The sequence below is a fragment of the Lynx rufus genome, unplaced genomic scaffold (genome assembly GCF_022079265.1).
Source record: "Lynx rufus isolate CCGP_SWC_20201006 ecotype Redwood Valley unplaced genomic scaffold, mLynRuf1.p SCAF_8, whole genome shotgun sequence".
Classification (NCBI taxonomy): Eukaryota; Metazoa; Chordata; class Mammalia; order Carnivora; family Felidae; genus Lynx; species Lynx rufus.
Genome location: NW_025814896.1, coordinates 48,011,071 through 48,030,506, shown reverse-complemented (window position 1 = coordinate 48,030,506; position 19,436 = coordinate 48,011,071). Strand labels below are relative to the sequence as shown.

General features: G+C 45.5%; 1 long non-coding RNA gene across 1 annotated transcript; it reads left to right on the top strand.

Annotated features, from left to right (window-relative positions):
• The first annotated feature begins 1,486 nt into the window (after positions 1-1,486).
• Positions 1,487-5,840, top strand: LOC124504414 (uncharacterized). The gene is made up of 3 exons (XR_006960397.1): positions 1,487-1,571; positions 1,716-2,000; positions 5,603-5,840. It is a non-coding gene; the product is annotated as an uncharacterized LOC124504414 (long non-coding RNA).
• Positions 5,841-19,436: the final 13,596 nt, after the last annotated feature.

Genomic DNA, 19,436 nt, shown 5'->3' with positions numbered 1-19,436 from the left:
CAGCCCTGGGTGACAGTGGGAAACCCAACTGCCCAGGTCTGCAACATTTCAGTGACCATATGGAGGGATGCCTGAGGAGCTCATGCTGATACAGCATCCCCAGCATAGCCCAGGTACCAGAAGCTGATGCCTGCAGCCCAGCTCCTGCCATAGCTGACTGGAGTAGACAGCAGAGATCCCCACTGAGTGCCCTGATCTCATACGCGAACAAAGTGAATGTTTCTGTTTATATATCAGACTTGGAGAGGATTGTCAGGCAGCAGTGCCTAACTGGGACAAAGGAATCCCAGAGGCACAATTGTGAACAGGTTTCTAATGTATCAACATGGAATGTTTCTTCCCAAAGTCAACTTTATACCTATGTGTGGTGCATGATTTGAAGGACAAAGAAATTTCTGGTATCAAAATATCCATACTGGCCTTTGTTGATGTATAACTTACAGTTTCATTCACTAGGCTGGGGCATTTTATCCTACTCTGATCCCAGTTCCCAAAAACTGTAGCAAATCATTTATACTTTAGCATAACTGAATGTGGGGTGATGTTTCCCAAGCAGAGGCTGTGGGCACCTGGAGAACATGAGGAGTCTGGGGTTGCTTGCAGTGCTAGGAGAGTTCAATATGAGTGTGATAGTACTAAACATTGCTTTTGTCTTTCCCAACATTTCCTAGGCTGGAAATATCCTGCTTTGGTGAAAGCTGGAGCCGCTTTGATGGGAGAGATGTTCTGAAACCTCACTCAGCATCCATAGTGGTACATGTCCACTCAGTGCCACCTGGGGCTCTCTCCTGCCCAGGGTCAAGCCACAGTTTTTCTGAAAAAGCAGTCTCAGAGATCACCCTTCCTGGGTACCCTGCTCACTGTCCTCCTGTTCACCACTCTCATATGAGTCCCTCCTCTTTGCTATCTCCTTTACACTGACAACGTGTTTGTTCCAGATCTCCTGCTTTTGATTTCTCAAGTAAGCTGCGATTCACACCACACTCGGTACTCATCTGCGCCACCAACCTTCCCACCTAACATGGCCTTGGGGTGCTAGACGTGGGTCTGTCCCAGGCTCCATATTGCCTGCCCTGCACTCAGCCCACGACCCCTCCAGAAGGTGAGTGTCTTCCCCAAAGCAGGCAGGCCCCTTGCCAGGGCAACACACCATGTTGGTTGTGTTAAGGCACCACACAGTGGGACGCAGGTGCTACTGGGGCATGTTCTTAAAATCGCAGTGTGAGGGAAACTCAGGCATGGTTTGAAGAGTCTATCTGGGAATCATGGGCTGTAGGCTGTGGTACAGGTCAGGCATCAATGCTGCCATGCTCACAGGCAAGGAGCTGCTATTCCAAGTCCCCGGATGCCCTCTGCCTCCCTTCCCTCTCCCCTAGAGCTCTCTACATCTCAGTGAGGGCTCAGACCTTGTCCTAGCCCTTGCTCTGAGGATTATGTTCATGCCCAACAGGTGATTTGTTTTCATTTGGACTCTTGGATATCAGTAAGGCCATGACTACAAAATGCCAGATTCCTTGATGGTAAATCCCCTGGACCTACAGCAGCCCACCACCCCAGCTCGGGCAGTGAAGGTATTTCCACTATGATCCAGAAAAATGCCTGAATGCAAACCTTCAGTTGTGGTTTTTGCAACATTCCCCAGGACCACCATTAAAATATTGTTGTTCCCTTCAAACACCAACACATAATGCAGTTATGCCCCCCTTACCTCCTAGGGACACAGAGAAGCCAAACTTCAACAGGAAAATGCCTGCAGCAAAATGGTTGAGAACATGAAAGGCATGTCTGCCTGTGGTTAATTCAATTCAATTCAATTGTGCACACCCAGGGCAGGTGCCCCCATGGAGTCACATGTCTACCAACCAGCCCAAATGCAACATGATCACATGAGCATAAGCCAAGTTCGCCCCACCACTGGCATGCAGGATATTCAAAGTCGGCTGTGACCCTCACTGCTGGGGAGAGGAGGCCATAAAAGCACATGAGAAAAGCTATAAAATGTAAGTGGGAGGTGAGTTTTGCCGTTTTCAGGGTCAGAGGATCATCTGAGTCCACCCCCCTTATTTTCCAAGTGGAGAAACTGGTCTCAGAGAGGAGAAGTTTCCAGTGCAAAGTCACCAAGCCCAGAACCCCTTGTTTGAGTGCCTGGTGCACAGGTGGACAAAGGCCTCACAATGTCAACACCCAATGCAAGATCAGGAGACCTGGGGCCAGTGAGTGAGTTAATGCATAAACAACAGCAACCAAACTTGGATTGGTCTGGCCTGCTGGACAACTCCCAACCATGTTTCACACCCTGCATAGAGGCACCATTCTGTGTTGGCTTGTCTCTGACCTGCTTCACTTCTCCAGGTGCCCTAATGCTGACTCCTGGGGTCACCTCCACTTAACCTATAGGCCCTGGAGTCCACACAGGGGGAATTGAACCTGAGCCCCTTCCATCAGAGAATGGACAGAAGTCTTCCAAAACAAGGCTGAGGGCCACAAGGCTGGGGGGAGAGTGGCCCTCAATGCTTTCCTAGTCTTCATTTTGAGTCACTTGCCAGATATCACACATATCAAGAGGCAGAGCTAGGGTTTGAAGCAGATCATTGAGCCATGGAGCCAACACTGTTTTGCAACTCCAGAAAAACCATTTCCATGGAATACACATGTTCACCAATAGAGAAAGTTGCTGAAGACTCACAATGCCAGAGAAAGTAGGTGTCACTGGCACCAGAGTGTGGAGCTGGCCACAGGGTGCGGGGTGTGCACTGAATCATCAGCCCACCTCTCCTGTGCATACCCCAGTGACCCAGCAGCATGGCAAGATTTTGGAAATGATGACAGCCACTTGTGCAAGAAGCTCCTTGCTTCTGTTAACTCCAGCCTCTCAATTAGCCCAGGCAAAAGCATTACACTGGAGTCAGGAGCCCAGAGCTAGATCCTGATCCAAGCTATCCATTTCCTGTGTTACCTTGGGTGACTTGCTTGACTATGCTTGACTGTAAAAGATACGGTTACCTTCGAGTATAATCAGAAGTCAAAGAAACCCAGGAGTGCTTCATGGAATACGTCTCTCCTGTATTTAAAGCTGTGGGGCTTACGTGGATACCCAGGAATGCTGTGGCCCAAATAAAAATTATCTCATAGCTAAGATAACCAACTCAGGAAACTCAAAAGAACCTTTTTTCACTCAGTTTAGGTTTTTGAGATTTATTCTGAGAAAAAAAAAAACTTCGGAGAAATGACTGTAGAAATTGCTCTTATACAACAGCAAAGACAGCCATTTTTCTTTTTAAAAAAATTTTTTTTTTCAACGTTTATTTATTTTTGGGACAGAGAGAGACAGAGCATGAACGGGGGAGGGGCAGAGAGAGAGGGAGACACAGAATCAGAAACAGGCTCCAGGCTCTGAGCCGTCAGCACAGAGCCTGACGCGGGGCTCGAACTCACGGACCGCAAGATCGTGACCTGGCTGAAGTCGGACGCTTAACCGACTGCGCCACCCAGGCGCCCCAAAGACAGCCATTTTTCAAAGAAAACTGAGTTTTCTTTGAAAGACTGCTATAAATAATTAACTTATTAGAGAAGAATTATTCAATTTGGATGCCCTTTTATTTTTGTTTGGAAATTAGCAGAGGTAAATTGATGTTTCTGGTTTGATTTCCACCCCTTGTATTAAATATAATGCTCCCAAAGTGACAAAACGGAAAAGTGGGGGAAAGCTAGAGGTTAAAACTTCAAAAATACTGAGAAATATAAAAGTCTAGATTAACATCTCAAGACTTCAGTCTTGGTTCAGAGGTACCTGCTGGAGGAGGGTCAGTTTTCCATAGGAATGCTTCCGCCTCAGTCCGGTGTTTAGTAAAAACAGAGAAGTAGGAATAGAAGTCAAGTCTACTTGGTTGGGAGGCTGCAGTGCAACCTAGAGCTGCCAGGACCCCTTGGAGCTGCATTTCCTTTGTGGGGCTCACACAGGACTGCTGTCTTTGTGTCAGAGAAACCAGAGGCAGTCCTTCATGATGGTCGCATGATGCTTCATTGCCAAGCAAGGGCCACATGTGGCTGCAGCCACATACTGGCAGATGGAAGCTCCCAGTGATTCAAGCAGGGGAGAGGGGCACCCATCCCCAGATTCATGAGAGCCTACTTCATAAGTTCTCCGTGGGCGTGCTGCAAATTGAGGTTTAATATTAGCAAGTGACAGTTCCTCTGTCATACTAGGTCAATGTTAAATTGAACCATCTTGGCTTTGAAGTCTTCCTTGTAACTGACTTGTAAATATTTTGGCTTCATAGTCACATGAGGGTTAATGCCTACGGTGATGGCAGAAACACTTATTTAAGTACATGGTGGGAAATATGGGCTCCCATAGGCCAAATAATATGGGCTCCTATAGCCCAAATATTGAGCCACATTTTAGTGGCTCAAAAAGAGACTGGCCCTTCAGATGAAGAAGAGGAGGAGCAGGAAGAAGAAGAAGAAGAAGAAGAAGAAGAAGAAGAAGAAGAAGAAAGAAGAGGAGGAGGAAGAGGAGGAGGAGAGGAAGAAGAAGTAGTGCTCTTGGTTCAAAGACTGAAGGACTTTGCCAGTGCCCATATGGGAGCAATCAGCCAGCACCAAGGAAGGGTCCTCACTGGAGGAACATGGCCGGTGGTGCTCTTTCCAGGTGGGAAAGATGGGGAGCAGCACCCCAAAAGGCAGCCCCCTTCCATTGGTTTCCAGCACTCTGGACCAGGAGACATGGGTGTTTCCTTGATCCAGGAACCAGAGACAAGGTATAGACCTCAGGACATTTGCTCAAAGGCAAGAGGTAGTAAGTGGCTTCCAGAAGACTTTCTGGAATAGCAGAGGGGAGAGAAGGACACTGGTTTGGAACTGGAAAAGCTGGGTTCATACTTCATCTCTGCTGCTTACTGAGAATGTGATGGTGGATAAGGAGGTCTCTTTCACAGCGCAAGCCCTACTTTTTTCATTTGTCACATAGGGATTCAAAACGTGATAATAAAGCTCACTCCCCTGTTGGTTGTAAGGATGCAATGCCACCACAGATGTAAGTGGTGTGTGGCACCTAGCACCGATTCTGTGCTCGGCAGATGCCATTCTGTCCCCTGGTGCCCAACCTGCCTGTGTACACAGGGAACCACCCGGCTTCTGCACACAGCCTGAAGCCCTACCCTGAACCCCGGGCATGCCACCTCCTCTTCATGCTTGCCCTTAATCTGATTTCACTAGGACAAAAGTGGTGGAGGGAAGTTGAAGCAGGAGGGGAGAGGGGTACTCTGTGAGATGTCCAACTACAACTATTCTGGATTTTCAAAAAATTAAAGCCCTCCGAAGGCTGTGACATGCAGACAGTTTTTCTGAAGTCATTGAAGTGGTTCTTTGCTCTCTCAATGAATATATGACACAGTAGTCTTAGTTCTGGCTGTTCTCTGAGCTGCTCCGATAGCCTGGCTTATGGCGTGGATGCCAGTCCTTCTCTTCTAGGGATTGACAAAGCCAGGTCATCAAGTCCTCAAAACAGCTGCAACATTCCAGACACCAGCTGGTAAGAATAATTTAATAGAGACCATTTTTTTCTGTCTACATTAACTGGAATTATTCATATTTTTTGCAGAACCGTGAGATGAAGGTGGGCAGCCCATCAGCCAACACTTATCAAACTCCTACTGTGTGTCCGGGACATCAGAAAGAGCTGGGGATGAGCAGTGAGCAGGATGACCTACATGTTTATTTGTTTAGTGTGTTTACCAGGTGTTGCATGCACCGACTACTGCTCTAGGTACTCAGGTTGAGCCAGAAACACTCCAGGCAAGCCCCTGACCTTGCAACCTGACATCATAAGTACTATGGAAGAAGACACAGCAGGGGTCTGGGAGTAGGAGTGCAGGGTCACAAGGCTCTTCTCCACAGTGTGTGGAGTGAAGGCCCCTCTCAACAGGTGTAAATACCTGCAGGAGCTGAAGGCATTAGCTATGAGGATACCTAGAGAAAAAACATCCTAGGCAGAGGAAATAGCAGGTGCAAAGGCCCTGAGGTGACATGTGCTTGATGTATTTTAAGAAAATCCAGGAAGCCAGTGGGTTAGGAAGGAGTGGACAATGAGGTCAGAGAGGTGGTGGGGGCCATATCATGCCTGTGCCTGGAAACAAACATACATCAAGTGCAGGACCATACATGATGCAGGTTCTAGAGTGACTGTATGGTTCCGGTAACATATGTTGCAAGAGGTATGGGTATCTGCTCCTACTCTGTGGGGTGCCTTGAGAGTTGACAGCCTGGCTGTGAAGTAGAACACTCCAAGTTAACTTTCAAATCCAGCCCAGTTCCCAGTCTCCTGGAACAGCACCCGTGTGGCCTCTCTCACCATGGAGTTCATGGTTTGTGCTGCACTGAACCTGCCGAGCACTGCCATTGCCACACCTTCCCATCTTACACCCTGCATACCTGCCTCCCCTTCCACTTGGAATCTAACTGGAGCCCAATTACCCAGTAAAACACCCGGCACAGTGTGGTGCTCGTGGTGCATTGTGGAAGCTTATCAGTGTCTCCAGAAACACTAGGAGAGCACATAAAGGACTGTATGTCCAGAGTTGTCCACTGCTAGCCAGGGTATGTTTTCCGCAAAACACAGCAGACACATTTTCCCAGAGTATTTCAGAGTAGCTTGGGTCAATGTTGTTTCAAATAACCTCCCTGGCACTTAACTTAACTCCTTTTCTGTTTTCCTCCCATGGTCTGTGCTGTGAAGGCTGGTTTATTACTGCAGAGACCTGTGTCTTGGGCAGCGCCATTGGTTTAGCAGAGAAGAGCATTCTGGCTTGCTTTTCAGCAACTGGCCTGAGCCCACCATGCAACATACCGTGATGAGTAATAAATGACTCGGGCCCATCGCCTTCCCTGAGCAAAAGTTCCTCCAAGTAATGCATGTGAAAAGCAGAGACTGCGGCTTAACTCAGCTTCCCATGGCCCATCCAGACCTCAGGAAATTTGCAGTCTTTACTCAGCAGGTGGCCATGGAGTCTGAACTGGCTGGTTTCTACCATATGTCAAGCTCATGTGTCCTACAGGGAAAAATCATGTGTGTGTAGGGGGAGAAAATTCAGTTTCCCCTGAGTGCCTGAGGCCAAGGGAGGGTGGGGACTGCCTGAGTCAACCCTGTTTCCTCCTCCCTTTTCCAGAGAGCTGTGCTTTCAAAGCCCATCAGAGGTCACAGTGAGCCTCACGAGACTTGTGAAATCTCAAGATGCTTTAGGGAAATAAACAAAGAGGAATTGAAGGTCAGATGTCTCAGGCAGCCCCGTTTGCTCCTGAGACATGGGTAGATGTTTGCCTGAGGACCTGTGACCATGGCCACTGTGGTCATTGAGGTGTGGCAGGGAGACCCCACCAGAGGAAGTCAGGAAAATGACATTTTCAACTGCAGAAAAATGGGGGTTTGAACTCCAGAACCATCCTTGGATGCCAAGCATGTGCTAGAGGCAGAACAAACACTGGGGACTTTCTAAGCAAGAAGTCCAGGTCAGGAGGGTGGCCCTCTTTCTGCCTCAGTGCCCCCAGGAGCGCCTTCAGTGCTGACAAGAAGATGGAATGCAGGCAGTATCGCCCCAAACTGCTCTGGGTCAGGAGACTGCAGTGCAAGTCTCCAGTTATAAATTCTCATTTTCTTTCCAGTCCAAAAAATGGACTCTAATACTTATTATAGAAGTTGGAAAAGACAGATAAGTATTTGAGACAAAAATGTCATCCATATGTCGCCACCCTGAGGGGGTCACTGCTGGCAGATGGGTGGATTTCTGTGCAGTTTCAAACATGCTGAGTTCCCTCTGCAGAGAGGTTTAAACCTTGAATGTTAAAAGATAAATATTTCCCTCTATGTGCATAAACTTCTGTGAACATAATTTAATTTATGCATGATACATCATCATGTGGTTACATTATAGTTTACTTAACCAGAATATTATTGTTGGATTAATACAACACCTTATTTTTTAATTTAAATAATTGTTCCATGATAGTAACAAACACAAAACACTCATTTATAATTCATATTATTCCCTTAGGACAGATTGCCTTAAAAGTGATATCTGTAGAAAAGTATAAATGATTTTAAGCATGTACACATATCTGCTCACACATGCACATGCATGCATATGCACACATATGCGCGCATACACATGCCTTAGATTCTAGTTTGGCTTCTGCCGCTAACCAAATGTTTCAGATTGGTCAAGTCACTTAATCTTTTTGGATGTGATTTTTTTCCCTTTGTGAAATGAGGGGTCAGAGCAAATGACTTCTAGGTTCCTTCCAGCTGGAGCATGAAAATAAATGATCGTTCACAAAAGGCTTCACATGGACATTTTCATGGTAGACTTTAATCATGCACCTAAGTGTATGTCTGCACCTATGCTCTTGGAGCATTTCTGAATAAAATCCATCCAAACCATTTTTTTTACCTGTATCACCCCATTCATGTATATTTGTTTATAAATTACAGTTATGCACTAATGTCAATTCAATATGAAGACTCAGTAAAGTTTTGTTTTTGCCTTATTTTTTAGTTAGAAAATACCACAGTCACTGTATACTCCCTGCTGTGTGACACCATTGGTGTTGACATCTCCTGGGTTTTCCAAAAGATGCTGGGTGTTCCTCGGGTGGAATGTTAAGGGGTGAGGGTACAGGAAAGGCAGTGTTTTTAAAATTATAACTGCAGAGTGTACAAACAAAAGCCCAATTCTGTCACACACTCTCGAGTGTGAGGACCAGCTAGGGCCTGGTCTGGCCTTTCCAAACCTGCCCTCCAACAGATCCCGGGGACCGCCTGGTGTGGCCAGCATCTATGACACTGTCCATCCTAGTGAGGCAGGTTTCCAGTGTGTGCACGAGTGGCTGGCAGGCAGGAATTCCTGAAAGTTATGTGCTAAAGCCCACAGCTCCTTTTTGCCCTCTTTTGACCCAATTTTTTTCACAATGCCCCAGAAATGAAAGAGTTATACAAAATTCCCCAGAAGCCTGGCTTTAAACCTGGAAGAGAATTTAACAATGTAAGTCACAGATAATATACAGGAGCTACAAAGTATTAGTAGATGTGTGTAGTTGTGGATTTATAGTAATTCGGGGAGCTTTGGGGTGCCTGGGTGGCTCGATTGGTTAAGCATCTGACTCTTGATCTCGACTCAGGTCATGATCTCATGGTTCATGGTTTTGAGTCCCACATCGGGCTCTGTTGTCACAGCCTGCTTGGATTCTCACTCCTCTCTCTGCCCCTCCTTTGCTCACTTGCTCTCTCTCTCAAAATAAATAAATAAACTTAAAAAAAAATGAGGAACTTCACTGACTGGCTATAGGGCAGGGAGCCCACATTCTAGTAACATCCAGGAGAGGTGGGGGATGTCCATTCTCCGGAGATTTGGAGCAATCCCTCTAAATTCTGGACTCCAACTACCATGACAGTCCCCACCATGACAGTCCCCTATAGCCCCTTGGCCTTCTTTGACTGTCCATCTGCAGCCAGTTCTGTGCACTGAAGGCCTGCACCACCTCCTTCCCTCTCTCTTTTTTTTTTAGTGTTTATTTAGTTTTGAGAGAGAGAGAGAGAGAGAGAGAATGAGTGGGGGAGGAGCAGAGAAAGAGGGAGCAGAGAAAGAAAGTGCTTGGTACAGGCACTTGGTTGCTATATACCCACAGAATCCGAGGCAGGCTCCAGGCTCTGAACTGTCAGCACAGAGCCCAACACAGGGCTCGAACTCATGGACTGTGAGTGAGATCATGACCTGACCCGAAGTTGGACACACAACCAACTGAGCCACCCAGACACCCCCTCCTTCCCTGTTATTACAAGAGAGTTTAAAACTTGTTCACACTTTGCTACTTACTCTCATAGCATATGAAGTTAGATCTAACTAACATCTTATGTGGGTATCATTGAAGACAGACTCTGAGTAAAAGTGAGCCTCCCCAGTTTTAAAATTGCCACCAGCTTTGTGATAACCCAGCATTTCTGCTTCTGAATCTAGTAATCTTTTAGAAAGTAGATTCTTGACAAGTGATGTCTGATGAGAAGACAAATTTGCAGAGTGAACGCCCTATGATTTAGGGCCACACAGGTCCCCAGAGGCCAGCATGGGCCAAAGCACTCACACTGAGCCACATAGCCCCCTGGCTCACACAGCCGCTTTCACTCCTGAAAGAATGTCGAGGTTCTGAAGCCACAGGACATGTGTGGTTTCCAGTGTATCTGAGGAGCCCTGTCACCACCTGGCGCCACAGCCTCTGTTTGATTGCTTAGGTGGTCTGCAGGCAGAACACTTAGGGTGCCCCACAAGGTCAAGTTGGCCCCCGCAGACAAGCTGAAAGACATGTATTGTGTGTGCTATAAACAATCACTGACAGGCAAGGCCCACACAATTTCCTGGCCCTTGAATTGAATGAGCAATTTGACAAGTTTCCTGCAATCCCTTTCTTTGTACCAGCAGAACACCCTGCACTTCCATATTAGGCTTGAGCTGGAGCCCATTAGCTCAATGGCAGCTGCACTTCCCCACTCTGATCTGCAGGGGCTGAACTAAAGGTGGCCTCTCACTGACATTTGATTGATCATTACACACTTAACATGCGTCTACCCTGGCAGCTCAGCACCAAACAGGCTCAGCCCTTAAAGGTCCTCTGTGTCACCCCTTGTCTTCCCAACTAGATTTGCAGAGCCATGTGCCTCATTCACAGGGAGCTGGAGTCTGCCCCAGATCCCACTTGCTTGTGAGAGCAAATTGTAACCTTTGGGGGAATCGGGCAAGGTGGTTCTTAAATACAACCATTATTAAAAATAAATGATGTAAATGTAAGTAAATAAATTATACTGAGACAAAGGTAACAAATGTTAAAAACTTATGACTTCCTGATGATTTTTAAGACAATCTGTGCTCTTGAGGTTATTCAGTACCGGTATGGTGGAAACACTCTATGATGGTGTGTTCTTGCATACATTCTCTGCTCCATGTTCAGTGATGTCCTTTGGCAGATGGAAACCAGCCACAGTAGAAGTATTTATATCATGGACAGAGGAAAATGCTACAAGTGGGGGCTTTTTCTCCCAGAAAGGAGGCAGCTTATAATTTACCAGGACCCCTCCATGAAGATGTTCCCAGGTCATTGCTGTGCCTTATAGTATGCAGCACAGTGATGGACACTTAGGGGCCAAGCATTTCCTAACAATTTTCTGCAGAGAAGCTCCTCTGAGGTTTCTCTGAAATTTCTTACCTCCAGAGAACTTGCTGGGTGTCTCTGAGGGCAGGGTCAGGCCAAGATACTTACAGATCCATCTCCACAAGCGTGGTGACCCTTTGGCTTGTCCCCAGCTCTGGCTCCCCATCCTATGCTCCTGGGCTTCCTGCTCTGGGAGTCATGGCCCAGGTGATGTAAGAGCCAAAGCACCTGGTGTTCAAAGCCTCCCTCGGTCATGACCTTGGTACAGGCACTTGGTTGCTATATACCCCAGTCTCCCCATCTATTAATGGGATGATCCTAGGGTTCCCTTTCCATGGTTGTTATGAAGCTAAAAAGACATAAAAAAGAAATGATCAGAGTAGTCATGATGGGTCTTTTAGTTGCCCTGAACTGAAGCCCTGGCTTCCCTCAATGGTGCTGCCTCAACCTGTCTGAGTTGGCCTTACCTGGCTTCAAAGGGTGTGAAAGGGTGCTGAGGTGAGTGAGCCCAGGGGTGCAACCAGGTACAGCACACCTCAAGGGCATCCAGGGTGTACCCCAGCAGGCCTGGGTAATATCAGAGTTAACAGTTATTCTTTGATCAGAAAGCTGGAGGGGCAAGGTGTCAATAATTAATTGTCCCACATAGGGGCACCTGGGTGGTTCTGTCGGTTAAGCATCTGATTCTTGATTTAGGCTCAGGTCATGATATGACAGTTTGTGAGTTAGAGCCCCAAGTGGGGCTCTGTGCTGACAGCTTGGAGCCTGCTTGACATTCTCTGTGTTCCTCTCTCTCTGCCCCTCTCCCCTGCTCATGCTCTCTTTCTCTCTCCCTCTCTCCCTCTCTCTCTCTTTCTCTCAAAATAAATAAATAAACATTAAAAAATAATGTCCTGTGGATATGCTTGATGCAAGCCACATGCTGGCTAGGATGGCCTCGATCTCTTGTGGGCTCTGGAGCCAAATCAGCACAAAAATCCTCATTCTGCATTCTTTCTCTACCCTCCCCCTCCACCCTGGGTCCTGGCTCCACCTTCCAGCTGCCTGTCTCCTTGGGCATCCAGGCCTCTGGTAGTTTCTGCCCACTGGGAGCTGACAAGTAATTGAGCACTAAAATCAGCACTCCCCTTCTAAAACAAAGCAAACATAACATTTCCCAAACACCTTGTTATTTCAACAAAAGTGCCCTTCATGCTGAAGTGAGATTCTGCAGAGACTTCTGCTATCTGACAGGCCATTATCAAAGTCAGAACAGTTAAATAAAGAGGAAACTGAAGAGTTCCCAGCAATCTGGGAAGAGAGAGAAATATTTCGCTGTCATTACATAATTCCGCACTACAACCTTTATTCAGCCTCTCCTCATTCCATGTAATAGATGTGTTCCGGTGCAGTCGGTCACATCAGTTTGTTTCTTCAAAGCAAATCTGATTTCTCCATTCATTTTCTATGTTGACATGTAGGAGAAATTTTTCGTGGGAAGAAACGATTCGTCCCTTAAATTCTAGTCTTAAAGGGCTGTGCTTTTGCCAATTTTTTCGTTGAAATTTTAACTTTTGATTTTGGACACTTTCAATCACATATAGAAGGTAATAATGAAATAATAATCAATAACACAATGGCCTTCACATGCCCATCACCCACCTTTGATGTATGGCCAATCCTGTCTCATCTGCATCCCAGCCGTTCCCACAGCCAATTGTTCAGCATCAAATCCCAGACAGGGCAACAGCTCACCTGCAAATATTTCAGAAAATATCTCTAACATATAAAGACTCTTTCAAAAATATATCATCTAATAGCAATAATATACCTTTAAAAAGGATAAACATCATCAAATATCCAATTAGGGTCCCTATTACCTTAATTTTCCTATAACTGCTGTCTACAACTTGTTTGAAGCAGGACCTAAATAAAGTGCAAAATAACAATTGGCTGATACATCTCTTAAGCCTCTTTTAATCTATAGGTTCCCATGTTCTCTCTCTCCCTCTCTCTCTCTCTTTCTTTCTCTCCCCCCACTGGTTAAAGAAGCTAGTTATTTGTCTTGTAAGTTTGTCTATAGTCTGGATTTTGCTGATTGCATCTCCATAATATTATTACTGTGTCATCTTACCTTGTGTATTGTCTGCATACTCATGGTTAGATCTAGAAACATGGTCAGCTTCAGGAATGGGTTGGTTGATGATTTGCAAAGCCATATCATGAGAGGTGTGGAGTGCTTCTCTCAGGAGGCACAAATTGCCCAGTTGTCTCTCTTTTTGCTCTGTTAGCAGTCATTGATGATGATTTCCATTACTTGATGCAGGCACAGGAAAATATTATTTTAATTATATTACTATGATCTAATTTATTAGCTGGAATATTTTCATAAAGAAAAAATTGGCTTCATTCACTTTTGTGTTGCCCTAAGGTACAACTCCTCTAGGATAGGCAGAACAAATGCTTTGTTCTGTCCTTTTATTTTCCTTCACTTTTCCTTTCCTTTCCTTTCCTTTCCTCCCTTTCCTTCCTTTCCTTTCCTTTCCTTTCCTCTCCTTTCCTTCCTTTCCTTTCCTTTCCTTTCCTTTCTTTCCTTTCCTTTCCTTTCTTTTTCAAAGAGGTATTTCTCTAGAATTCTCCAAAGGTAGAAGTATTTGTTTTTACTGCCAGGTAACAAATGACCAGAAACTTAGCAGCTTATAGCAACATGCTTTCATTATCTCCTAGTTTCTGTGGGTCCAGACTCAAAATGTGTCTGAGCAGCATGTTCTCTGCTCAGGGTCTCACCAGGCTGCAGTCAAGGGTTGGCCAGGGCTGCAGTCTCATCAGGGGCTCAGCTGGGGTAGGACCTGTCTCTCAGCTCATGCAAAGTGTTGGCAGAACCCATTTCCCTGGGTTAGAGACTGAAGGCCTGGCTCCAGGGGGAGGTGTCTATGGGGTCACTGTAGCATCTGGCCAGAAATGTCTAATAATTTGGGTTTTAAGATTGTGTTTAGTATCATTATGAACTTAGATACTTAAACATTCTTGATGTGCTTCATTCCATGCATACTTTTTAAATGATGAATCTTTGTTATCTGGCGCAAACTTCTTCCTTTCACCTTACTTCAAAAACATATTCTTCTCCTCAAAACTTACCCCCACCACCTCCCTCTGGATGTCACATAAGTACTGTGGGTGGTGTTGTCTCTGTACATTTCCCTGGCATGGTTCATGATCCACTTCCATCAGAATCACCTAACGCGCTAAATAGAAGAGCAGGCATCCCCGTTCTGGCCCCTAAAAGTCAGCTCTTGTAGGTCTGGGGTGGAGGCCAGGCATCTGCTTCTCACAGGACCCACCCAGTCATTCTGATGCATGCTAATATTTGAGAACCTCTGACATAAGAATCCCCAGTGTGAGCATGCCTAAAATGTTAGGCAAGAGGCTATGAAATAAATGTGATTCTTTTTGTTGTTATTTTTTAAACTTCAGTTCAATCAAAATGATGTGACCTTAGGTTGACCTAGTAGAATACTTATATAATCAAGTTTTCCTTTAGGAGGTCAACTCATGTGAAGTGGAACTTGTTTACTCTTGAAACATATTGGGGAGATATGTGTCAACTGTCACCTGCTAGATTTCACTCACACATAAGGAAAGACCTGCCATAGCAGATGAAAACATATTACTTTCTGCTAAGATTAGAGGCTGAATTCCACCATCAGAGAAAATTTCTGGCAAAGTCATAAAAAAGGGAACAACAAAGCCAGACTAAGCCATCCAATGAAGAAGGGCCAGCATCACACGACAGATGGGCCAAATCGAAGACTGATTCACTCCAAGAACCTCTGTCGGGGTGTGAGGGTTTGCCAGACTCAGTCTGGTCATTCCTTTGGAAGCAGCCTGTAAAGCTTCATTGTTTAGTTTGGTGCTGCGATGGTATATGTTATGATTTCCTGGCATCAAAATCAGCTTCAGCTGATTTGCCCAGGAAAGTTTTCTCCTCATCCTGCAGGGTACCAGTCTTCTTACTCACAAAGAAATGCTGTCTCAGAAAGCCTTCAAGTCACAGGGGTGTTCACAAGCCACACGACTTGCAGAGCTGGGCACATGAACCAGTGGATAAGCATTGCCAAGGCGGGCAGGGTCAGCCAGCCTGCGCCAAGGTTGGCCAGTGGGACACTGGGGCTTCTGAATGCTCTGGATGCTGCTCTGTGCTCTCTGTACCTATTATTGGCACCCCCACAGTTCCCTGTCCCAGTCTGCCCCTAAGATGTTAGGGCAAGAAGCAAGAGCACAATAAGAAGCCTGTTTACTAGAGATTTAAATATTTAAAATTCCTGAGTCAAACCAACAAACTGTGAAATAAAACACAATTTATCTTGCTATCTTGATAAATATACCTTCCTAATGACCTGGAATCCCTGGAAGTCTGAAGTTAGGGCTCTTGGACTCCTCCACATTCCTGATGGAACATGGCAGCGGGGGCAAAGCTCCTCTGAGCTCTTGGGCCATGGCCACTGCCCTGCTCCTTCCACCCAGTTTTCCTGCACTTCAAAGGGTTTTGTGTGCACATGCATGATCACCCAGCCTGCCCACATGTGCAGACCCCCCCACAAACATCCCACAAATAGTTGAGGCCATGCTTTGAGGTCAGAGTGCACACAACAAGGGCTGTTTATTCCACAGGAACACAAGACAACCAGGAAAAAGCCCACTCAGCATTGCACATGTGAGGTATCCAGAGTGTGGTCTAGAGGCAGGGGTCACAGGTGCTGGGTGGATGCAGCCTTTTTCTATAGACTCTTTGATTTTTGGGGAGACAGACAGCAAAAGTACTGATCCCTAATTTGTGGGGCCAGGGGAATAGAGGTATAAGTGTGGTAGTACCTTTCCTTATTAGCCTTAATTCTCAGAAATGAGTCAGGGAATAGGCTTCTCCCAGAATGCTCATTACTGAACTTGGCTGAGGAAATCAACCTTGTGAATAATAAGAGAACATTTCATTGAGGCAGTGTGCCTCCAAGATATGGGTGCCATCATTCCTGCATGATCTGGGGTTTTTCTACAATTTCCAGTGCTCAGGTTCTAGGAGTTTCTTTTTTCATGTCTCTAAACTCTGGGAATAATCCCTCCTTTCATTATTCAGATTAAAAGGATATAATGAGGTCTATGACATTTTTAGCACAATGTCTGGCATTTAAGCTACAAACATTGGTAGCTTAAAAAAAGTAGGAGGTGGAGTCTCCATTGGTGCAGAGAGGTAATGTTCTGGAAAGAGTTTGTCCCTGGTGGACCATCACCTGCTGGGAGTGGAGGGTTGCAGGGCCAGACACATCTCCTTGACTTATCTTTCCCTAGGCATGGGGCCAATGTGCAGGTCCCTGAAAGGTCTTGAGTATCTTCATTTGCCAGAGAAAGGAGGCAGCAGAAAGGGCTGTTATCAGCAGGTGATGGTTATGGGAGCTGGAGTGTCATCCTGCTGGGGAACCTGGGAGTGGGCTGGTGCACACACCTCAGAACTTTCCTGCTGGAGGATCAAGTGAGCTGAGGTTATCACTGCTTGATGTCTTGGCACTTCCAGCCTACCCTGAGCACAGAGATGCAGGTGCATGCAGTTGGATGTCAGGATGGCCTGAGGTGAGGGAAAGTTGGGGGCGCTGGCAGCATCTGCTACTCCATTGTGTTGTAACAGAGATCCAGCCAGCTGAGGAAAATCCCCTTCTGGTAACAGAAAACACCCTTAACCCTCAGAGAGTCTTTTGGTCTGTAACTGGAACAACTTCCCTGCCCTCTGTAATATTTAGAGACCTGCTGGAGGCTTGATGAGCAAGGGGAGGAGCACTTTCCTGCAACATCTTCCTGAGTTAGATCACTGGGGTATTTCCAGTGTGCTGAGGGAACACGGGGCATGTGAGCTCCAATTTCAGATTCTATCATTGGCTGGCCCTGAACCTCTCTGATCCTCAGTTCCTAAATTGTGAATGTGAGGACAATACAGTTGACCTTTGAATAACATGGATTTGAACTGCACGGGCACACTCATGAAAGGATTTTTTTTTTTAAATAAAAACAGTACAGTACTGAAAATATATTTTCTTGACCTTATGATTTTCTTAATAACATTTTATTTGCTCTAGCTGACTTTATTATAAAAATATAGTATATGATAATACATATAAAATGTGTATTAATCAATTGTTTATGTTATCAGTAAGGCTTCCAGTCAACAGTAGGTTATTATTAGTTATGTTTTGGAGAGTCAAAAGTTATAGGTGGATTTTTCAACTATGCAGGGTGTCAGTGCCTCCTAACCCCTGTGCTGTTCAGAGGTCAACAGCAATGACTTAATATGAGGGGGCTGATGTGAGCCCAAAAGAGAGGGTTTGCCTCTTTGTGTGCAAAGCTCACACCCAGGGAGGTCACTTCCTCTTGACAGTGTCTCTCTCTCCAGTCCACTTCTCCAAAGGTTCTTCTGCCAAATACAACTCAGCAAATGTCATGGGACCAAATCCTAGGGGTGTGGGAGTAGTATGTGGGAAATAATATTTAGGAGTTGTGATCAACAAAACCAAAGAGATCTGTTTAACCCCCACAACCCATGAGTATCTTACGCTACATGGCAAGCGGAGACTAAGATAGCAGATGGAGCTAGGATTGCTGATCAGCTGATCTTGAGATGGGGAGATATTTTGGATTACCTGGATGGTCCAATGTAACAAAAAAGTTCCTTGTAAGTGAGAGAAGGAGGTAGGAGGATAAAAATGATGTAGCGTGAGAAACACCAAACCCTCTAATGTTGGCTGGGAAGACAGAGGGGGCCATGAGCCAAGAGATGCAGGCCGCCTCTAGAAGCTGGGAGAGGCAAGGAGATGGTTATCCCGGGAGTCTCTAGGAGACACAGCTCTGCTCACTACTAGATTTTAGCCTCATAAGCTCCATTTTTGACTTCTGACCTCCAACACCGGAAGATAATATAATCTGTGTAAAAGATGGTGGCTACAATTAAAATAGCATGGGGATTATCCTTCTTATGTTGACTGCATATGTCTATACATATGGATACCTAAACATATTTTGAAGGGGAGGCCATCAAATTATTAATAGTGTCATCTCAGAGTGATGGAATTTGGGGAGAATTTACTTTTTCTTTCTTTCTTTTTTTTTTTTCTTTTTTTTTTTTTTAATTTTTTTCTTTCAACGTTTATTTATTTTTGGGACAGAGAGAGACAGAGCATGAACGGGGGAGGGGCAGAGAAAGAGGGAGACACAGAATCGGAAACAGGCTCCAGGCTCTGAGCCATCAGCCCAGAGCCCGACGCGGGGCTCGAACTCACGGACCGCGAGATCGTGACCTGGCTGAAGTCGGACGCTTAACCGACTGCGCCACCCAGGCGCCCCTCTTTCTTTCTTTTTTGACCTTTACTTTGTTCTTCATTTTAAGATATTATCTGCAGTTTTTACACACCAAAAAAAAAAACAAAAACAAAAACCTCAACAAAACTATTTTTATAACAAGGGAATAAAAACGGAAGCCCAGGGGCGCCTGGGTGGCGCAGTCGGTTAAGCGTCGGACTTCAGCCAGGTCACGATCTCGCGGTCCGTGAGTTCGAGCCCCGCGTCAGGCTCTGGGCTGATGGCTCAGAGCCTGGAGCCTGTTTCCAATTCTGTGTCTCCCTCTCTCTCTGCCCCTCCCCCGTTCATGCTCTGTCTCTCTCTGTCCCAAAAATAAATAAACGTTGAAAAAAAAATTAAAAAAAATAAAAATAAAAATAAAAAATAAAAAAAAAGGGAAGCCCAAAGCACGAAAGTAGAAATGAGATGAAGAACTAACACACACACACACACACACACACACACACAAAACCAGATGAAAATGAAGTAATTTTGAAAGTACATTTTGTTTCAAACCATGAAAGCAAAATAGAATGGATGTTATTCTGGAGATATATTCAGTACCTGTATTTTTCCTTATCTAGAAAAACAATTTCTGACCTCAAAAAAGAGAGGGGGAGAGAGAGAGAGAGAGAGAGAGAGAGAGAGAATGTTTAAAAAGACAACTTACCATGAAACAACTGAGAGTGTTCCTGAAGGTCTGATCCCCCCACCAAGGTCCAGATAATCTTTATGAAATGTGATGAAATCCTCCAATTTAAATAATGGATAATTCCAATGACATTTTAAGTTTTCTAGGTCAATAAAAAGATAATGACACATATTTACTTTTATTCAGCACATATACCAAATCCTGAGAGAACACACACACACACACACACACACAC